The 15,248-nt window shown below is 51.9% G+C and overlaps 1 protein-coding gene across 1 annotated transcript in view; it reads right to left on the minus strand.

The window, feature by feature from the left end:
* The window catches only part of MLXIPL (MLX interacting protein like), a 32,612-nt gene extending 17,640 nt beyond the window's left edge, over positions 1-14,972 (minus strand). The window contains exon 1 of the mRNA XM_082670158.1: positions 14,848-14,972. The gene's annotated coding sequence lies outside the window, so the exon portion shown is untranslated. The remainder of the gene's footprint in view (positions 1-14,847) is intronic.
* Between the last annotated feature and the right edge of the window lie 276 nt (positions 14,973-15,248).

The raw sequence follows: 15,248 nt of genomic DNA on the forward strand, positions 1-15,248 counted from the left end.
GTGTGAGAACGCTGGCCTGGAGCTCCCGCGGTCTAGAGTTTGGAAGAGGAGGAGGTCCCTATGTCCCCTCCCGTCTTTCCTTATGCTGTAACCACTTGGAGTCCTGGTGGAACCGCCCCTACTTCACCCAAAAGGGGTCTCAAGAAGAGTCGTTCACACCTGAGCCAGAAAGCGCCTCAGTGCCAGGGATTCCTGCCCCCAGGGGTGCCCTCCCGTGAAGCCCCTCACCTAACTACTGCCCCCCTGCTCTCTTTGATCTCCCGGCTCACATTCACTCTCTCAGTGCTCCACGCAGCTGGAAGCACCCACCTCTCAGAAGTCTCGCGTGGCCTACCCACAGGACGGTCTCAATACCTCCAGTTACCATTATAATCATCACTGCACCTGCACAGAGGTCCTGGGGGTTAGATGAGCGTGAATCCTGCCTGGCCACGCAGGATCGTTACCAGTGGTGATGGGTAATCGCTGGCAAGGCAGAGCCTTGGTCACCCTCCCCTGGACATCCCCTAGGCAGGCCATCTGCTCTGGGCCCCCTCCTCTCACCGACCCAGTGGTCCACCTTGTGTTCCTGTTTCTGAAGGCCCTCTTCTCACCCAGAGGACACAAACTAGGCTGTTCGGTCTGAGGCAATCACACCTGTCACCTCACTGGCGCCTTTAACAATCCTTAGAGGTAGAGTTCTTGCCCCACATCAGAGCGGGCACCAGAGTCCACAGGAGTGCAAACAGGCCCACGGATCTACAGAGGGACAGCCACAAAGCCTGGTCTAGAAGAATTCCGGCATTCCCACCCAGGGCTATCTCTGGTTCGGGGACAGGTGAGGGCTGGAGGCAAATGTTAACCTCCCTTGGTTTTGCAGAGGGTGTGGCCTAGTTAACACACAGGAGGGAAAGGGGAGGAAGTGGTCATTTGGGGGCTGAAGGCTTGGAAAAGGTTCCCCCATACACTTTCTTCCATCCCCTGGTAGAATCACACAGCTCCCACAATCAAACAGCAGTGCCCCGAGGGCCCCTGGGACCGCTTGAGGTGCCGAAATGGTTACCCAGGCTGGTCACAGGCCAGCCCTTCCACACACCACGTCCCTTGGACAGGTTCCCTCTGTCCCTGACAAACAGTCACCTCACATTCCCAGGAGCCCCAGCTGCCCTGCTCCACTTGCCCCCTGCTGCTCTCTGCAGGTGTTCATTCTCCCTGTCCACCTCTCCCAAATTCTGGGACTCCTCGTATGCCCACCTCAGCCTGCCTCCTCTGGAGAGAGGGCCCTCCCTAAGTGGCCCTTTTGGGATCCCTGGCACAGTGGATTTCCCTTATGTGCCTGTCTGACTTCTCCCCTGGCCTCTGGGCCCTGAGGCAGAACTGTGTCCTAGAGTATCTGAGCCCCCATGCTGGGCACCCAGGCACTTGGGGAACGCACTGTGGAGGTAGGAGTAGGAAACAGGGCCTCCTCTCCCTTGGCGCCTCCTAGCTTCAGGGGCCCTGGCTTAAGCAGACACCTGAATTGATCCTGCTCTGCCACTAATTCCATGAATGACCCTGGGCAAGTCTCTGTCTTACTGGGGATCTGTCTCTCTGTAAAATGGGGAAGTTGAATTCAGTGATTTCTTAGGGTCCTGCAACTTGAACCACCCTTGGTTCTAAGTCCCTGCTATCAGCATTCCAGCTCACCCTCCCAGGCTCCTCAGGCCTCCTGTCCCCAGGAGAAAATCTCAGAGTTGTGTTCTGTGGTTCAAAAGGCTTTCCTTTGAGCTGGTTCTCAGTAGAGTGGATTATCTCCCTCACCCCTTGCCCTAACCCTCCACAGGCATCTGCACCCCATTTCTGCCCTCCTGAGGGCCTGATAATACCTTTGGAGGCTTAAGCACTGAAAAGACAATCCCTCTGCACATAATTCAAAACAAAACAATACTACAACAAATAAAAGGAAGTCCAAGATAAACAAGGGCCTATTGTATAGCACGGGGAACTATATTCAATATCTTGTAATGACCTATAATAGAAAAGAATCGGAAAAGAATATATATTATATTTATATGAAAAATATATATATATATATAAAGAATATATATAAAAAAATGGAATCACTTAGCTGTACACCTAACAAACTAACACAACACTGTAAATCAACTATATTTCAATTTAAAAAAAATGACACAAAAAATACAAAACAGTTACCCAAATGAATTTTGGAAAAAAATAAACTCACTTATCTGAATAAGAAAAGGAAGTCCACAAATTCTGATTTCTCCCATGATGACATCTTCAATCTTAAAAATACGTATATCAATTACTAAATTTTAAAAAGTGTTCTGGGACTTCCCTGGTGACGCAGTGGTTAAGAATCTGCCTGCCAATGCAGGGGACATGGGTTCAATCCCTGGTCCAGGAAGATCCCACATGCGGCAGAGCAGCTAAGCCCATGTGTCACAACTACTGAGCCTGCACTCTAGAGCCCACGAGCCACAACTACTGAGCCCACGCGCCGCAACTAGTGAAGCCTGTGCGCCGAGAGCCCGTGCTCTGCAACAAGAGAAGCCACTGCAACAAGAAGCCTGTGCACCGCAATGAAGAGTAGCTCCCGCTCGCCACAACTAGAGAAAGCCTGTGCACAGCAATGAAGATCCAATGCAGCCAATAAATAAACAAATAAATAAATAAATACAATCCATCGCTAGTCTAAATAAATAAATAAATAATTTAATTAGAAGTGTTCTAAATGCCTCAACTTTCCTGAGGCCTTGAATGTGTGCTTCCTTCACTTCACCCAGCCTCCCCCAACCTATCTGTATGGCCATTTAAGGGAGTACATATTCCTCATTCCAGGCACTGTGTCCAACACTTTTGAACCATCATCTCTACTGCTACTGAAGTAAGTGTTATTAGCTTCATATTACAGTTGAAGAGACAGGCTCAGAGCGGGGAAGCAGTTACTCAAGGTCCCCAGCTGAGAAAAGGCAGAGCCAGATCTGACTTGGAAGTCCTGGTTCCTACACCTGTGAGGCTGCCACTCTCCATAGACCGAGGGCATAGCCGTTTCAGAGTGTCCTTGCCCAGATGACAGTGCAGACTTGCGTGTGCTAGCCCAGGTCACCCCTTCGCTCCTTTCCCATTTGGCCTGTATCACCCAGTGTTTATAACCTCTTGCTACAGACAAGTCTTTTTCACAACTGTGGAGATGTAGGGCAGAGTCTTGACTGGGTGTGAAGACGTGGCCGTCCCAGAGGTCCTGCCTGACACCAAACCCTCCCTGTCTCCCAGCCTTAGTTCTCAGGATTGCTCCCCCAGACTGCCATTCGACGTCAGGAAAGCTTACCCATCCTAGATGGACCCTAGATGCCACTTCCTCCTCTAGCATCTTGTTCAGATACAACTGTAATTTCATTCTGCCCTGCGTTCACATGCACCTGCCTCTCTTCCCACTAGATGGCAAATTCCCCGAAAGCAAGAATCACATCTTACTTCTCTCAATGGACCATTTTCCTCTCAAGTGCAAATGGGTATTTGTTGAATGAATGAGTTTATATTATATCTGTCTACTAAGTGTGCTCTACCTATTCAACTGTCTATCTATCTATCTATCTATCTATCCATCTATCCGTCCAGCCAGCCACATACACACACATTGATAATATTTATTAAGTGCACATTATGCGCCTGTCCCAGTGCTAGGTATTTCACTTTTGCGAAAGTTAAAACATATAGAAAAGCAAAGATTTGGTACTCTTAATATCCATAGAGATGGAAAGTAGATTAGCAGCTGCCAGGGGTTGAGACTAGCTGGGTGTGGGAAAATGAGGAATGATTACAAGGGGTATGGGGTTTCTTTTTGGGGTGATGAAAATGTTCTAGAATTACATAGTGGTGATGTTCGCACAACTTTGTGAAATACTAAAAGCCAGTGAAAAGGGGTAAATTTGATAATAAGTGTATTATATCTCAGTAAAAAAAATTAGGCATTTAATATATTATTTCACTTACTGATAATCCTCCCCACTGTGTGTGTATGTGTGGGTGTGTTCGTATTTTTATTGCCATTTTACGGAAGGGGAAACTGAGGAAGAGAAGTGATTCAGAGGGTTGTTGTGAGAATTAACTATAAATAGTTAATGTTTATGGAGCCTAACCTACTCAGTCTAGGGAATCTTCCTAACAGCCCCATGACTTTCAACCCATTTTGTAGACAAGGAAACAGGCTTTGCTGAAGGTCACAAGGGAAAAAGAGAATGGGAGGGACTTCCCTGGTGGTTTAGTGGTTAAGACGCTGCACTTCCACTGCAGGGGGACTCAGGTTCGATCCCTTGTCAGGGAACTAAGATCTCACATGCCACGTGGTGCGGCCATAAAACATAAATAAATAAAATTAAAAATTTAAAAAAGAGAATGGGATTCAAACCCAGGCAATCTGATGGAAGCCTGCCTTACAAATACCTACTTTCTCAAATTAAAAGGACTAGCAATTGTTTGTGAGGATGTGGTGTGCACAGAACCCCATCCACTGCCACCATCACTGTGTGACTTGGCACAATCATTTTGGAAAACTATTTGTCAGTATCTACCAGAACTGAACATCCACGTACCTTATGACCCAGCAGTTCCACAGAAACGTGCACGTATGTGCACCAAAAGACATGTACAAGAGTATTCAGAGCAGCATTATTCTTATTAGCTCAATATTGGAAACAGCTCAAATGTTTATCAACAGGCGAACGGATAAATATATCACAGCACAGACACACTACGGAATCTTGACACAGCAATGAGACGAACACTCTACCACCAGATGCAACCATATGGATGAATCCCACTGACAGTCTGTTAAGCAAAAACAGCCTGACATGGAAGTGTGGATGCTGTAAGGCTTCATTTATATAAAGCTCCAAAATGGGCTAATCTCTGGTGTTAGGCTGTGTTTTAGCCTTGGGATGACTAGAAGGGATCAAGAAGGGGCTGCTAACATTTTGTCTCTTTATCTGGGTTCAGGAAACAGGTGTGTTCACTGTGAGTATTCACTGAGCTGGATATTTATGATGTTTACCCTTTCTATATGGACGTTAGACTTACAAGTTTTTTAAAAGAGAGACTCAGTTTGCACGTGCACATGCAGCCTCACGGAAGCCTGCCTTGGCTGGGGGTGCCTCAGGCATCTAGGAGGTGGGGAGAGCGATGGTGCATCAGGCCCAAAGGAGGATTTGGCAGGGGGAGAGAGCGTTGAGTGAGTTGAGGGAATAGAGGATGGAGAGGTAGATGAGAGTGAGAAAGAGGAGTCTTAGCTGTGTGTCTAATCGGCGGCAAGTTGGGAAGTCGTTTCCCCTGTCTGGGTCTCAGTTTCTGTATCTGAAAAATGGATGAACAAATCATGAAGAGACAATTGATAAATATGACTACATCAAAGAGGAAGTTGGACTGGATGAGTTTTCATATCAGAAGCACCCAGCTGTTCTATCAAAAAATACGGGTCTCATCCTATGAGGAAAGAAAAAAGTCACTTCTCTTTGCGAAAAGTACACTTCATGCTTACAGACCTTCTGCTTCTATATTTACGTATAGTGATATTACAAGTGGTGTCATATTGTTCATACTTTTTTTTTTTCAGCCGTGTTGGGTCTTCGTTGCTGCGCGCAGGCTTTCTCTAGTTGCAGCGAGAGGGGGCTACTCTTTGTTGTGGTGCGCAGGCTTCTCACAGTGGTGGCTTCTCTTGTTGTGGAGCCCGGGCTCTAGGCACGCGGTCTTCAGTAGTTGTGGCACGTGGGCTCAGTAGCTGTGGCGCATGGGCTTAGTTGCTCCGCGGCATGCGGGATCTTCCTGGACCAGGGCTCGAACACATGTCCCCTGCATTGGCAGGTGGATTCTTAACCACTGCGCCACCAGGGAAGTCCCAGTTCATACATTGTTTTTCATAAATTTATTTATTTTTGGCTGCATTGGGTCTTCATTGCTGTGTGCGGGCTTTCTCTAGTTGCGGCGAGTGGGGGCTACGCTTAGTTGCAGTGTACAGGCTTCTCATTGCAGTGGCTTCTCTTGCTGTGGAGCATGGGCCCTAGGCGCGCGGGCTTCAGTAGTTGTGGCTCGCGGGCTCAGTAGTTGTGGCACACGGGCTTAGTTGCTCCGCGGCATGTGGGATCCTCCCGGACCAGGACTCGAACCCCCGTCTCCTTCATTGGCAGGTGGATTCTTAACAACTGCGCCACCAGGGAAGTCCCATACATTTTTAAATTACGAAAACACCAAGTGAAAAAATAATCCCAAATAGACTACCTCTGATCTGGATCGAGAACCACTGGTCTTTGTGCTCTGAGACTGTTAGAGTGGAGGAGGAGGGAAAGGAGGAGGAAACACATCAGAGTATATATCAAGTGAGTATCCAGCTATCTTGCCCACCCATCCATTCATCTACCTGGGCATGTATCTATGCATCTTCTCATTTACCTATACGTCTATCCATCCCCTAATAGTCAGACTGTCCACCTATCCACGCATTCATCTATCCATTCCTAACCTGTCAATCCCTCCATCCATCTCTTCATCCATCCATCCAGCTCCTACCAGTCAATCTATCTGCCCCTCCGTCCTTCCAGCTATACATCTACCTAAGTTTCTATCTCTTCATCCATCCCCTTACCCAAATACGCACTCACCTGCCCATCCAGCACACATATGAACTGGCTGTGGGTATCAGGCCCTCAGTTAAGGCAGGGGTAGGGGGGTGGGGGGATGCTCAGATACTTATAACCTGCATCCTGCCTCCAAGCAACTCTGCATGGGAGAGTGAGGCATGCCCACCAGCAATGCAGAGAGGGGCAGAAATAGTGCCTGGGACTATTTCGAGGCCTGCCTCAAGCACATCCTCTTCTAGAGAGCCTTCCCTGTCCCCCAGGCTGTGAGTCAGGGAAGGCTGTCTAGATGAAGGTGTGCTTGAGGTGGGCCTCAAAAGACAAAGTGGGAAGCAGACACACAGCAAAGGGAGAAGCTGTTATGGGCGGGGAGAGCAGGGGCAAAGGCAGGTCTGGGGAGAGCAGGGAGCCAGCAGCCCACAGAGCTGCCGTGCTCCGGGCAGCCACCTCCCGGCCCTGCCCCTCATCTGGCTCCAGTGTGCACTGAGGCATCTGCACCAAAGCATGCCCCGTGGGCCACTGCCAGCTCATGGATTCCCTTACCAGTTCGTGAGATAAGAAAAAGACATAAATTGAGAGCAAGTGTCTAGAAACATTTATATTGATTTAATGGAGTAATCTGATAGTTGAATGTAATAAGAAGAAGCTGAGCTTATAATTTGTCTATTTTTTAATTTAATTTTTATAGTAATTCATTTTCTATTCTTTTTTGCATACTTATACATCCATGGCCGATTGAAAATAAAAATGAGCCCTTTGCCCGTCTGTATGGACTGCAGGCACTTAGAGAAGCTCGGTAGGTGGCACAGCCTACACCCATGTACCCTCTGCCGAAGTGACCTCCAGGTCATTACCACATTTCCCTGAGAGAGGGGCAAGGCGAGGACTATCGTCCCCATTTTATAGCACGACTGGCCCAGGTTCTCACAGAGTAGGTGGCAGGGCTGAGATTTGAACCCAGGGCTGACACTACATCAGGCAGCTTCCCATGAGCTCTTGCTCCAGGGTAGGCTGAGCTGGGGGGTGGGCCCAGGAGAGGAAGGGGAAGCATCTGGAGAAAGAACAGTCCAGAGCCTGTCCCAGGGTGTCAGTGGGTGCTCAGGGCACTGAGGGGGAGGACAGGAAGACTTCCTGAGGAGAGCGGCCCGAGGGTCAGCCTGGGCTTCCCCACGTGGTCCCAGAAGAATCAGGCCCCAGGATCTCTGGGAACGTACGCTGGGGCTAGTTCCAGGCCCGGCCCACTTCAATCCCTCTCCAGCTCCTTCCCTCCTCTTCTCCTCCTGCATCCACACTCCCCATCAGCCACCCTGTGGGATCCCTGAGGCTAGGGCTTCTGCCCATCCCTGTTGTGCCCAAAGCCCAAAGTTCAGCCAGCGAAACGGGTCTCTGCCTGGCCCCTGGCAGGAGCCACTGCACATTCAGACACATCCTCTCCTCTTGTCCTGGGGGAGACTAGAAAAACAGGGATTATGATTACTCCTCACTTACGAGCTTGAGGTCACAAGGCTCTAATTCCTGACCCTGTACTTTTTGACTAGTATGGTTGAATAGTAGAGAGGAGAGGGAAGCCATTCCCTTAGGGCCCTGGGGTGAAGCCCATAGTGGGGCAGGGAGTGGGTGGCTGGTGTGCAGTGCCAGCTGGGGAGGAAGAAAACAGTGGCCTGTGGCATAACTAGAGGGGTTATCTGCCCAGAAACTGTTTTTTTTTTTCGGCCTCGGCTCAAAGCTTGTGGAATCTTAGTTCCTCGACCAGGGACCGAACCCGGGCCCTTGGCAGTGAGAGCGCCAGGGAATTCCCTGCCCAGAAACTTCTTATTCAGCACTGTGGCTGCTTCCTGGGCAGCCTGAGAACCCCTATCCCAGGCCAGGAAGAGGCAGGAATAACATGGGCCAGGTGAGGCTTTTTTCCTATTCTGTCAGTGGACCAGTAACATGGGACTATATTTTTGCAGGACCATTTGGCAAAATCTATTACACCAAAAATGTTGGTACTCTTTGACCCACCAACTTCAGCTGCAGGAATCTGTCCTATAAAAATATCTTCATAAGCGTGCAAAGATGTACCAGGATGTTCCTTGCAGGACTGTTTATAATACTGAGAAACAGGAGAATGGTTGAATAAATTTTGATGTCCCTACAGTGGAATACTATGTAGCTGTTAACAACCTCATCTTTAAAATAGTGATAATAGGATTTGTCTCTCATAGTTTTTAATGGGGATTAAGTGAATTAATACCTGCAAAGTGCTTCCATAGTAATGCTAGCTGTCATCATTGTTACAGCTGTAGAAATAGGAAAAAATCACTAAGACGCAATACTGATTAAAAAAGAAACTTATAAAACAATAGGTGAAGTGTGATCCCATGTGAGTAAATTAATAATAGTAAACACACATATGAAAAAAGAAGAAAAGTCTGGACATACAGGCACCAAACTATGATACTGGTAGTCTTTGGTGGGTGGGTAACAGAGACATTTACTTTATAAATGTCTATAAATTTTAAAGTTGGGTAATACCTGTGTATTGCTTTTGAAACCAGGGGGGGAAAATCCTCCAAAAAAGTAAAGAAAACAAGAGGAGTAGAAGATGGTATGGGAACCCTTCCCCTCTTTTTGAGGACCCCTTAGTCCAGAGATCAAAGCTGCCTAAACAGCAGAAAAGACTCCCTGTTTGGCTGATCTGACACTGGGGAAGCTGGGGGCGCAGCTTCCCACCCCAGCTTGTCTGACACTTTATTCTCATTCTGCAGGGCCCAAGGACCCCATGGGGACACCTTCCCTTCAGGGCATAAGGCCCAGGAGGCTGGCTCATCAGGGAGGCTGGGTCGTCTCAGGCAAGTCATCTGCCCTCTCTGGGCCTCAGCTGCCCTCCCTGTAACATGGGCAGAAGCAGCCAGCCTCTTGTGTGTTGTGAACAGCTAGGGGAGCAGAATGTGCCACTGGCATCACAGCAGAGCAAAGGATGGGGGCCAGCCTGGAGTTGGTGTTTCACCAAGAGTCTGTCGTCTGTAAAAATGCCGATGGCTGCCATTTGCCAGTGGGCAGTTTTTACTCACAACACTGCTGACACAAAATGCGTGATGTCTTTTCCAACACTTCTCCAATTCACCAATACCAGCTGGGTGTCCTCCAATTCAATTCCATTGTGACACTGTCTACCTGGAGTTAGCATCAGATCCCACAAATTAAGGGCTCGGTCCCACAAGCCTGCCTCCACTTCAGACACCAATCACAAGTCCAGGTTGTCACCGGTACTTTTGACCAACCAGCTATAAATCAGGAGATCCTGTGATCCCTGGCTGAGGTTCCATAATTTGCTAGAAAGGCTCACAGAACTCAGGACATCTCTTTACTTACACTTTCCAGTTTAGCATAAAGGAGACAACTCAGGAAAGCTGAATGGAAGAGACGCACAGTGCAAGGTATGGGAGCAGAGAGTGCACAGAGCTCCCATGCCCTCTCCTGGTACGCGCCCTCCCAGCCCCTCCATGTGTTCGCCAACCCAGAAGCTCTCCCAACGCCTTCATTTAGGGGTTTTTATGGAGGTTTCATTACATATGCACGATCGATCGATTAAATCATTAGCCCTTGGTGACTGAACTCAATCTCCAGCCATCTCCCCTCCCGGAGATGGGGGGTGGGGCTGAAAGTTCCAACCCTCTAATCATGCCTTGATCTTCCTAGTGACCAGCTCAGAACTATCTAGGGGGCCACCAGTCAGCTCATTAGCATACAAAAGACACTTATCACTCTGAAGATTCCATGGGTTTTAGGAGCTGTGTGCTAGGAGCCAGAGACAAAAACTAGCTATGTATGTTTCCCATTGTACCACAACCAGGCCTCCCAGTGGCCTGCCAGGTCCTGAACATTGGTTGTCATGTCTAATCAACCCACCCAAACACCTGCACATAGGGCTGATGGTCCCCAGTTTACAGAGCACACCTAGCTCAGGGAGTTGTTTATTTACATGTGTTAGAGAGAGTAGGACAGTCATTCCAGGTCATACAGTTAATGAGTAGTGTAGCCTGGATTTGAAGCCAGGTGTGTCCGAAGGCAGAGCCCAAGTGTGTCCTTCCACTGGGCTGCTCAGAGGCACTGAAGGATGACCTGACCGCCCCTAAATATCAAGTATGATAAGCCCACCCCCAAGACAGAGCTGAAGTGCAGGGGCCAGGGTGGAAGGGGCAGCTGGCACACAGTAGGTGCTTTGTGGATACTTGCTGAGTCAACGAAAGACTGGTAAGTCCTTCTCCCTACGCTCTCTAGGAGGGGGTGTGAGGATTAGGGTCTCATCAGCTGCTCAAGACTCATATCCACGACCTAGAAGTTTGTAAGTTGGAGAGGGCTGCAGACCACGTGTCCGCAGACCTCGTTACACAGAGGGAAAGTGGGGCTTGAGTTGGCTCAGGGGCTGCCTCAGACCACCAGCATGTCATGTCAGTGACCACGCCAGGCCTCCTGCCCAGAGGGCCAGCTCTGGGCCCTCCAAGCTGCACCATCGGGGTCTCACGAGAGCGGGCCAGGAGAGGCAGAACAGGGCCCACTGTGTTAGTCGACCCATTCTACAGAGGAGGAGACAGAGGGCCGGAAAGCAGGTGCGCCTGGCAGTGCAGCCTCCTTCTTTGTGCATTTCTGGCCACCTCTGCATGTCGAGGCGGGGTGTGGGTGTGGTTGCCCAGAGTCAGTCCCCAGAGAGTAGAATGGGGGTGCCTTGGAGGGGTGGAATGATTGTCAAGGCCAGGACCTCCCTGGCCGCTCAGACCCCTGCCTGCCTGAGAAACGTCAGGGTCAGACGATGCCCGGGCCGCCCAGGGCTCCCTGGCACAGAGGCGTGTACTGTAGTGCTCAAACCTGCCCCTGTTCTGTGTCTTTGGGGTCCTCTCTGAGTGAGACCCCTATACAAGGAGGGAATGGTATAATGGGCTTTGAGCGCTGGTTTCTCATCTTTCTTTTTTTTTTTTTTAATAGATTTATTTTATTTATTTATTTTTTGGCTGCGTTGGGTCTTCATTGCTGTGCGCAGGCTTTCTCTAGTTGCAGCAAGCGGGGGCTACTCTTCGTTGCGGTGCGTGGGCTTCTCACTGCGGTAGCTTCTCTTGTTGCAGAGCACAGGCTCTAGGCGCATGGGCTTCAGTAGTTGTGGCACAAGGGCTCAGTAGTTGTGGCTCGCGGGCTCTAGAGTGCAGGCTCAGTAGTTGTGGCGCACAGGCTTAGCTGCTCCGCACATGTGGGATCTTCCTGGACCAGGGCTCAAACCCGTGTCCCCTGCATTGGCAGGTGGATTCTTAACCACTGCGCCACCAGGGAAGCCCCTGGTTTCTCATCTTTAAAATGGGTGTGGTGATATGATGTTATATTTACTTTAGGGGGTTGTTGTGAAGATTAAGTGAAATATGTGAATGACGGCCAGTGGTTGGCACATGGTAAGTGTGGGTTTCCTTCTTTCTTCTCTCTCTGCCTCTCCCACCCCTGCCCTTTCTTTTTTTCCTTCCTTCCTAGCCAACAGCTCTGGGTGTGGTGTTAGAGAAAGAACCAGGTGCTGCAGGATACAGACAATGAGGGGACAACCTCCACCAGGGGACTCAGGGATGGAAAAAGCCATCTCAAACCAGCTGTGGGTGGGCCGACAGTCAGCTCGGCCCTGCCCAGAATCCCCAGGCTTCCTCAGTGCTGGGAGCTCTGGGAGTCATACCAACCGTGGTCCCACACCAGCCTCATCAGGGCTTCAGACTCCTGGACTGACACGGAAAGGGGGTCCCAGGGAGGCACATCTCTCTCACCCAGAGTCATGGGGCTACTGGGGACCCCCAGCAGCTGACTGTCACCTGCTCACCCACCTGCCTGCTGACCTCCATAACTCAGGGCCAGCCAGGAGGAGGCGTCACCTATTTATTGGTGCCAGGCCCTGTCCTGGGCATGTCCTGTTCCTTCCTGCTGGGGTCTGTCAGGGTCCCCTACTCAAGGTCAGCTTAGCCCACCTCACAACATGAGCTGCCTTGCCCTGTATCTCAGGAGCAGGAAAGACAGGTGGAGAAATGGATGAGGTGGGCACAGGCCATGAGGACACCCGTGAGCACCCATGAATACACCCCCTGTTGTGTGCTGCTCCTTGAATGCAGAGCACACACTCGCCCAGAGCTGCTGCCCAACAGTCTGGGTAAGAATGCTTAGGCCCAGGTTACAGATGAGCAGAGTGAGGCCCAGCAGAGGACAGGGTCACCTGGAGGACAGTCAGAGGCAGCAGTGAGAACAGAAACCAGAGCTTTGGAATCAGGCTGCCTGGGTCTGAACCCAGCCCTGCCATTTCCAGGCTGTGGGACCTTGAGCCAGTGCCTTGACTTTTCTAGGCCTCTGTTTCCTCATCCGTAAAGTGGAGAGAATATCCTCTTCCATCTCAGGTTATCAGGAAGCAGGAAACAGAGACAGAAGAGCCCCCACACAGTGCCTGGCACACAGTAGGTGCACAGCGAGTTTCAGTTCCTCCTCCCACTCCCAGCTGGCCCTCTCTTCTCCTTCCTCTGCTTCCGAGCCCAAACCCCTTCTTCAGCCCTGACCAGGGGGTGAGAATTGGCCTAAAGAGGGCCCCTCCCAGCCCGACAGCGCCAACATAGGTCTCAGCCCGCCTTTGCCTGCCACAGGGCCAGCAGCGAGGTCAAGGGCAGCCTCAGAGGGAAGACCCTGGGAGGGGAGTCTGAGTGTCTGGGCAGGTGAGGTCGTGGGAGCCTCCAAAGCGCGGCCCCTCCCATTTCCATTCCACTCTGCAGTTCGTCAAAGCTCATTCCCATCCACCTCAGCTTACAAAGTCACCCGCACCAGTGTCAGAGGATTTCATTCACAGCGTTCCATGACCCCACGTGGGGCCCTGACCCCAGCTCTCAGCGGCCCTCTCACCTGAGCGCAGGTTGAGTCCTGATCCCAGCCTGAGCCCTGAGCACGATTCCAAACTGAGCCCAGGTCTAAGGTAGATTGTGTCCTTAGCGGGGTAAGGGGGTAGGGGTGGAGGGGCGCATTCAGAAGAATCACCCTCTCAAGAGAGGGAGAATCCTGGCTGTCACAGCTCAGAGCTCCTCCGCTGGAACCCCCCTCCTTCCCCAGAAGCTGTCTCTGCCCTGTGGCTGAGGAGCTGAGCCCCCCCGGGGTGGGTCTGAGCCCAGCGCTCAGGTTCCCAGGCCTGAGAGCCCCAGGCCCCTCTTCTGAGGATCTGGCCAGATGCTGAGGAACCTGGGCAAGGTGGAGGCCAGGGCTAGACCCCTGGCCTCACCTGCCACCTGATCCAACTGACCCTGTCACATCATCCTCCTTGTGACGGACCAGAGACCTTGTTTGGGGGGGGCTGCCCTGTACCCCAAAGCATCCTGGTGTCCCAGTTTGTTCTGTCCCTGTCTCCATACCAGTAGCCCAGGAACAAGCCCCCCCATGTCACAGAGGGAGAGCCAGGCCCAGAGAAAGGAAGTAACATGCCCATGGTCACACAGCCAGACACAGGCAAGAGCTCGAAGCTCCTAAACCCAGTCCAGGCCTGACTCTGGCTTCCTGGCCCCGCAGTGGACTCAGGAGACCTGGGGTTGGGGGCAGGGTGGCTGGGAGAAGGGTGGCTGGGAGCCGGCAGGGAGCCCTGGTCTCCCTGAGCCAGACCAGCGGGGATGCCTTTCACCACTTCCCTAGTCCCTACCTGTTGACTAGAAGCCTGGTGACTAGGAATCCACATGGCTTCCCTGCCCCACGGAGACAGCTGGCTTCTTCCTGACCAGCCCGGAGGAGTCTGGGTCCTTGCCCCGATCCAGGGCCCACTTGGAACCAGCTTCTCTATTGGCACCCACAACTGTCCAGGGCAGGGGGGAATGACAGGGAGGAAGGCCCTCCCTCTTGGCTTCCTGGACCCACACTCGGCTCCATGGAGAGCCCCCTGGACCAAGATTCAATCCCAGCCCAGCCAGTGGGACCGAGGAAGCAGTGGGAGCCTGTGGGCCTCCTGGAAGGGCAGGCAGGGTGAACTCTTCTTGGATTCTTGATCCTGAGCCCTCTCTGGGGTATGAGCTTGCCTCTTCGCTACCCGCCCCCCACCCCACCCCCCGCTTGAGTGAGGGGGGCAGGTACACGAGAGTATTAACCCCTTCAGCTCAGCAGAGCCATAGAAGCGCCCCTCCCCATTTGACAGGTGGGGAGACTGAGGTCCAGCAGGTCCGACTCTCCTCGGGCTAGGCACCTGCCCCCACCTGACCCCCTCCACGCCCCTTACCTGGATTCCGCGCGATCTGCGATGGGCGTGGTGGCTCCCAGCCAGGGCCACGGGGTCTCCCGTGCTGCGTCCGTGCGGCGTCCGGGGCGCACGCGGGATGCTCCGGGCCGACGCCACTCGCTCTCAGTGTCTTCTCTGCGCCGGCGGCAGATGGCTCTGCGCTGCCTACGCAGCGGGTGTGGACGCTGGCACTGCCCGGCCCCCGCCCTCCCGCCCCCTCAGGGTGTCCTTTGCCCCTTGATCCGGTGCCTCCTTCTCTCCTTAGCACGTGGGTGGCAACCGCTCACCCAGCCGGCGGCCTGTGGGGCAGCCCTGGCCCGGGCCATGAGCCCAGGCGCCTGCCAATCCCCGTCTGCGACCGGCGCGTGCCGCTCACCTTTAACCTCCCTCTCCGCGGGGCT

Source organism: Grampus griseus, assembly GCF_964374135.1.
Source record: "Grampus griseus genome assembly, chromosome: 14".
In the NCBI taxonomy this organism is placed as follows: Eukaryota; Metazoa; Chordata; class Mammalia; order Artiodactyla; family Delphinidae; genus Grampus; species Grampus griseus.